This window comes from Hemiscyllium ocellatum, chromosome 14, assembly GCF_020745735.1.
Source record: "Hemiscyllium ocellatum isolate sHemOce1 chromosome 14, sHemOce1.pat.X.cur, whole genome shotgun sequence".
Taxonomy (NCBI): Eukaryota; Metazoa; Chordata; class Chondrichthyes; order Orectolobiformes; family Hemiscylliidae; genus Hemiscyllium; species Hemiscyllium ocellatum.
In genome coordinates, this window is record NC_083414.1 from 79,736,507 (window position 1) to 79,744,076 (window position 7,570).

The 7,570-nt window shown below is 41.7% G+C and overlaps 1 non-coding gene across 1 annotated transcript; it reads left to right on the forward strand.

Annotated features, from left to right (window-relative positions):
- Window positions 1-4,281: 4,281 nt before the first annotated feature.
- On the forward strand, window positions 4,282-4,354 carry trnar-acg (transfer RNA arginine (anticodon ACG)). Its single transcript has one exon. It is a non-coding gene; the product is annotated as a tRNA-Arg (tRNA).
- The last annotated feature ends 3,216 nt before the right edge of the window (window positions 4,355-7,570 follow it).

The window sequence follows — 7,570 nt, forward strand, 5'->3', positions numbered from 1 at the left end:
CATCAGTTTCAATTCGTCACAGAATTCGATCCACTGACACTGCACCAAGTTCCTTTGGAAAGTTCATATGACACATTGACCAACATTGCACACAACGTCAATAATCTTCAGTATTACGACATCCAAGAGCACGTGGCATGGTTTGTATAAATAGTATACAAAGCGCAATGCTATGCAAGATCTAATTGAATTCCACTTTAGATTAGATTACATTCCCTACAGTGTTGCAACAGGCCCTATGGCCCAACCCACCCAGAAACATTTCCCTTTGACAGATGCACCGATCACTACCGGAAATTTAGCATGACCAATTGAAATGACCTGTATATCTTAGTATTGAGGGAGGAAACCGGAGTACCCAAAGCAAACCCATGCAGTCACAGGGAGAACGTGCAAAATCCACACAGTCAGTTGCCCAAGACTGTGAGGCAGCCATGCTAATCAATGAACCACTATGCCACCACAGTAAAAAGTAGCAAGAATCCAGAGTAATATTCAAAATGTCAGATATTCATATTCATTACCTTGGTCAGAATTCCAGCCTTGCAAGGGCGAGTCTGCCCCTGAATCCCCAGAATCCACGTGGACGTCTGTTCCATTGGTCCACCTGGAAGCCTCTGTTCAGCCTGACAGAGCAATCAGAAATCTCCACTTTCTGATCTGAAGCTGCGACAGGATTTGTCTAATCCAGCTGTGAGGGCAGCGAGGTACACGTGAGACCTTAATATTTCTTGATGTAGATTCACATTGCCCTCATTATGTTAGTGTTTAAAGACCTGGGCCAGAAACAGCCCAGTCAGGACGGAACATGAGAAGGCCATTCTTCACACCGCTCCTGCCCCGCCCCGCCATTCGATATCATCATGGCAGAGCCAGTATGTTAATGTTTTTTTTCAGACTATCAACATCATCGTGTTTCCTACTGGCTAACAGATATAATAATCGAGCTCTATCTTCAATAGACATCGAAATTGTTCATTTGTGCGAATAAAGAAGGTCCGTTTCAAGGCATTTGGGTTCCTGCTCCCATATTGCAGGTTTTGCAATAGAGCAGCCGAGTCTGGTCTGATCACATATCAAACCAAGAACTAAACCACGATTCTGCTGAGACGCATATCGATCATCTTGGAATGTCAACTTCAGCAATCACGAGGAAATCCACCGGGCTTTCTCTTGCGCCACAGAGCCGCGCAAGCAGGCATTTTTAAGCACACAGGGTTGCCTTTGCCTCGGGACTCCCATCTCACGTAGGTCTGACTTCGTCACGCTTTCCAGTACCAAGTGCTGATCCAAGTGTGCTCTCGCTATTCAAGGGTTTGTCTACACACTGCTGAAATATTCTACTGGCATGTAGCTATGCCACACTTTCAGATAGTGAAGTCCAGACAAATACCACTGTCTGTTTGAAATTATTTATTCTAAATTTCCGCTTAATCGCTTGTCTCTTGCTTTTAATCTATGCTACTGCGTATTATTACTTCCCAAAACATGCTTATTTCTGTCACACATATCTCTCTTCTTCATAATATGTGCACGTTAATCAGTTTCTCACACAGCCTTCTCTGCACTTGGATAAACAGCCCCAGGCTGGCTCGACTACCTTTGCAGTGGAAATGTTCCAGCCCTTTGTCATTCTTATCATCTCCTCAGAACATCTTCTCCTGGAATCAGACGCTTCCTGCAACCTTCAATGGAAAAACGTTCTCTGAAGAAAAGACAAAATGTCTCAACAAAACTCAACAGCTATTTTACATCTATGGAGAGAAAGGAGAGTTAATGTTTCGAGACCAATGATCCGTTTTTGAAACTAATGGGACATGCGGGTGCGAAAGGAATGTGAAAGAAGGCGGACGGGTCTGAAATGATTGAACTCGATGCTGGGTCCTGAAGACTGCATAGTCTGTCAGTAGAAAATGAGGTGCCGTTCTTCCAGCTTGTGCTGTGCCTTGAAGGAGCACAGCAGCAGACCAGAGTCTGAAATAGTGCCTTGGGAGCACCGTGTAATATTGAAGTCACAGGAGACAGGAAGATCAAGATAATTTTTGTTGATTCCATACAGAACGTCGGTGATCTCAGCTTTGTCACTGACTCTGTTTTTCTCTCCCCATTGTGCAGTGATAAAATTCAGAGGAGGAAATACAGTTGCCTGGATTGAAAGTAGTGCTGACAAATCACTAAAAACAGTGTCTGGAAAGTCACACAGTGAGGAGAGGTATGGTAACCCAGCAGGTCCTCTAGCTTAAACATTAGAACGTTACAGTGCAGTTGGCCCTTCGGTCCTCGATTTTGCACTGACCTGTGAAAAAAATATGATGCCCATCTAACCTTCATCGTTACATTATTATCCGTATTTTTGTCCAATTCACATTCAGTGAGTCTACGACTGTTGCAGGCAGGCTGATCCACTCCCGTACTACTCTCTGTGTGAAGAAATTAGCACAGTTATCTGTCCTAAATCAATCGGCATTCAATTTAATGCTGTAGCTCCTCGTGTTGGCCTTCCCTATCTGAGGAAAGAGGCTCTCACTCTTCACTCTATCTAACCTTCTGATAATCATATAAATCTTGATTAAGTCACCTGTCAACCTTCTTCTCTCCAACGAAAACAACCTCAGTCTCCTCAGACTTTGCTCGTAAGACTTTCGATTCACACCTGTCATCATCCTAGTAAACCTCCTTTGAACCCTTTCCAGAGATTTCACGTTTTTCCAAAATTCAGTGACCAGGGCTGCATGCAATACTTGGTGGTGCCCTACCAGGTGGTAAAGCCGCAACTTCTGTGATTTTATGGAGTGGTGTTTTCTGGGCAAATGTTGGGATGCAAGGAATTCTGGTCCAGAGGGTCGCGACAGAAAATGTCCTGCATTTTGCTGGCAAGTTGTGGAGTTCAGTGAGATGGAATATTGGTGAAAGTGGAAAAGAATGTATACTTTCCACCGCTTCCAGTCACCAGTAAGCATATCCAAGTCACATTCAGACATTCAGACATATTTCCTCATCTTTAAAAGGTATGCACACTTTCAGTTTGCCATGCGACAGTTTCGTAAATTAATTCAGTACTGACAGGATTACCGTTTAAAGCTGTGTGACAGATGTTGCAAACGGTCATACCAGACAAAATGAGGTGCCACGTGAAAAACAAATGTGTTTCATTCAGGAAATATAAAATAGAATTGTTCATATAGAATTGTTCATAGAAAACTGTGGTGAACTGTCTGCTGATTTTTTTAGATGGGGGTAGAAGACGTCCGCATGAGCACCACTCTCATGCTGACTTTGATCTCCAGGATCTGCAGCCCTCACTTTCACCTGCGGGAAAGGGAACAGAGTCATCATTAACAATTGTGTTTTGAACTGGAAGAATTTTTCAAGCGAAGTTTGATTGAGCGTTGGGATGTGGAAGTTCTGGTTAGATTAGTTGAGCCCAACAGCATTCTATGATTGATCAGAGCCCCCAGCGCGCCCATGAGTTTCTCTGATTGGTTGGAGCACCAATGCCTACAGCATGGTCATGTAGAACTGCCTCTTCTACGCTGTTGGGCATTATACATCATCAGTTCGGATGGGTCCTGCAGCATGCACAGGGTTAATATGATTGGAGAGCATGCTTGTGGCGAGTGATCATTGGAACGAAATGTTGTCGTCTTCAATCGATAGTTGGCGAGTGAGGGCGAAAGGGGAGGGAAGCACCAGGTGCTAGAGCACAGTTAGAGGTTCCATGTTTGGTCATTATATGACTCTGGACCCAAAAACAGTGGCTCTGGGCTCGCCAATTAAGCCAAAGAGAGTCTGAGTCTTCTTCCCAGAAACAGACCCCAGTCAGCCGCCGCTATTCCTGGTTCAGTTTTATCTTGTTTTATCAGTCTTCAGGTGGTAGACTCTGGAACTCACTCTCTCTAAAGATTAGTTGGACATTGAACTTTCCATTCTTCTCTGGATGCATGGGCAAAGGAGTTTCAAAAAAAAAAATGCTCAAAGCCGAGCATTCCCGCGAGCAACAGTGATGTGATCCGTGGCTTTGTGAAATGGAAAGGTTTGGATTGATGGGAAAGTGTACCCCATGAACACCTCTGTCCCTTACCTTGCTGTAAATGTTTCAGATACGAAAATAATGGATATCCGTGTCCTTTTTTTGGAACAAAAACCTGCTTCGAGAGGTGGTGAAGATTGGACTGAAGCAGTGACAGTGATTATCTTTGTTGCTTGTTCAATTCGTGCACATCACTGCTATTAATCATGTCCGTGCTAACATCACGGCTCTTATACAGTGGGCTGTTCGTTGGGCCAGTGGCGCAATGGATAACGCGCTTGACTACGGATCAGGAGACTGTAGGTTCGAGTCCTACCTGGCTCGAGGGAAATGCAGGCATTTATTACGCTTTGAAAACTGATTTCTCTTCAGCCGAAATAAGGTGTGAGTTTTTAATCTGCAGGAATAAGAATGCCTTCATTAAATGTCCACGTGAAGCTGAGGGTCAATATTCCAGTGTCATCACAGGAAGGAAGCCGAATAGTCGCACACGTTGGTCGTGGGTACCTTTCCATTTCACAAAGCCACGGATCACATCACTGTTGCTCGCGGGAATGCTCGGCTTTGAGCATTTTTTTCCTTGGCCCATGCATTCAGAGAAGAATGGAAAGTTCAATGTCCAACTAATCTTTATAGAGAGTGAGTTCCAGAGTCTACCACCTGAAGACTGATAAAGTTTTCCGACAAATCTATTCAAAGCTTTCTGCATCTTGTCTGAAATCTACAAACCCTGATGATCGATCAAGAGTAACTGTTTCCTTCAATCTGTAATTCCATGCTCCTCATTATTTTGTAGACGTCAATCATGTCTCCTCACATTCAGCTTTGCTCTGAGAATAATAACTCCCGTTTTGCCTAGGCCAGACCACTAAAAACATTCTTATGCAGGAAATCCAGAGTGTAACGTCGCTGTTTGTTTTGGTGAGTGTGTAGTAAGATTTACTTAGAATACTTTAGCTAGGTTGACTTCCAGTTTTGAAAACAGAGAGAAAATTATTCACAAAACTAAGGAACGAAACACAATGAACAGAATATAAAATACCCACAGATCTTAGCTATCTAAAGTAGACTTACTTATGCTTTTCAAAAAAATACACAACAGTCCTGATAATTAAACCCCATAAACAGAATACAAATGAAACTGGTTTACAGGTCGATATTAGAGGGGCAGAAGATGAGAGACATTCACATCACTGGCACACTGAAAACCTTCGTGTAATTGTGTGTGGCTGATACTTTGGCAATGGTTAACAAAATATTTAGGCTGTCAAATAAATTTTGAAATTCTTGTGTTCGCTGAAATTTCTTGCCTGTTTTGAGCAATTCGGTGAGTTGAGCAGTCCCACTTCTAACAGTCAGCACAAACTTTCAGAAAAAGTCACTCAATCCGGTAAACCGTTGTACTGCTCTCTTCGTCAACAATGTATAAAAATACCCCGTAACTTTCGTTTTCACATCCCGTGGGGCTATTTGTCCGTGTTCAACGACATAGTCCAGGAAGGTGACTTTGGCTTTGGCAGATATACTTTCAGTTAGGTTTACAAATCAGTTTGACTCCGTATTCGATCAAACAAGCCCGAGAAATTCTGTAAATATTCAATTCATGAGAGACTGAATGTCCCAGGCACACAACACACCAAACTGTTGTGTATCCAGCAATTACCTTGTCCGTTAACCTCTGAAATACGAGTGAAATCTTTTTCGCACAAACGGCATTACTTTAAATTTATGCAGTCCAGTTGGCGTTACAAAATTGCCTTTGATCTTTCCGACAAAGTTTACTGTCAGTAACCTTTGAGGAATTCCAACTTGGAAATGTAAGTTGCTCTTCCAATCTCTTCCACATAGTCCTCCAACTACAGATGCGTAGATGCACCAGTCTTTCTAACAACATTGACTTTGTGATAGTCCACACATAACTTTTGGGTCTTACCTGACTTTGGCACCATGATGATGGGTGAACTCCATTCATTGAAACTCACTTTGGTTATGCCATCTTGGAACATCCGTGACATCTCCTTATAAAATTGCACCAACTTTATAGGGTTATGCCTGCAAGGATGTAACAAAATCAGAACAGCAACTCCTATATTTACATCAACTACAAATAGGTTATTAATTCCCAGTTTATTTCAGCATGCAAGAGTAATAACTCTTACGATTTTCTTCTGGAAGAGAACTGAATAACTTTAACAATATTGGACAACTTTTGCATTGTCCAATTTTGTAGCAGGAACGTCCGTTGCAGAATTCGCTGAAATTGGTTCTTCCCAGTGTGTTGTATTCAATAACACATTCTCCCCTTGCGTTCGTTCTCTGCCAAAATACCATTAGCGCATATTCCCATCACACATTCTGTGAGATTCCTTCATGCCAGGAGTTCCTATCAAGTAGCTAACCTCACTCGATTTCCTCTTAATTTGATAAGGTCTTCGAAACCTTGCTTTAAAGTTTCACCAATTAATGAAATTTAAATAAATACATTGTTCCCAGTGGCAAAATTCTGATTTTTTTTGTTTCTCATACACTTCCTGCTTCACCATTTGCTGCGATAATTTTAAGTGCTGTCTCGACAACTCTCCCACATTATTTAGTCCAATTCTAAAATTTGATACATCGTCCAAATGCGTGGTCTCTGTAACCTGACTTATTAATATTTCCTTATTAAATTTTAATGGTCCCCTTTCTTTATGCCCCAAATTGGTCTCAGATGATCTTAGTTTTGTGGATTCTTTCGATATATCTCAGATCGCAAACAGCACTGACGCAACTCCCTTATGGAAATAATCTGGCTACTCCGACCCATAAAACCTCAACATAGTCTTTAATAATTGACGTCGCCTTTCCAGTGCACCATGTGATTCTGAATGGTACACAGTGGATTTGATTCGTTTTAATCCGAAGCTATCTATATACTCCCTGGAAAGTTGGATGTGAAGTTGGACCCTTGATCTAATTGTATCTCTGATAGTAGTTTATATTTAGTTTTTTTTTAATCGTAATTTTTCCTCAATCCTTTTAGCTGTCATCTTGCAGAATTGAACAGCATTTGGAAATCTCGTCAATACGTCCATTTATGTTAATTAATACTTATTCCCATCTTTTATTGAATGTAGGGAACCTACAGAATGCATCAAGACAATTAAGACAGATTCCTTGAACGCTGCAGCAGGTATTAAAGGTGCAGGCTTTATTTTTTCCCATGGTTTGAAATGTATGACACGTCAGGCAAAATTCAATTACATTCATCTGCAATCCAGGCCAGTAAAAATGTCTTTGTATTTTAGCCTCCGTTTTCCTCACGCCTAAGTGACATCCAATTTTTTGGCACATGTGGCACTCGCAGCACCACTTTTCTGTACCCTACTAGAAAAAAAACCATCCTGCCCATTTCTCACATACTTGAATATATGTTGGTCTCCATTTCCTCCTTAACATATCATTTGCTAAGTAATATCACACAGGGATGCATTCACTCTCCTTCCGAATATATGTCTTCTGATCCAAGTGTTTTAATTTTTCATCTTTCTGCTGTAACTG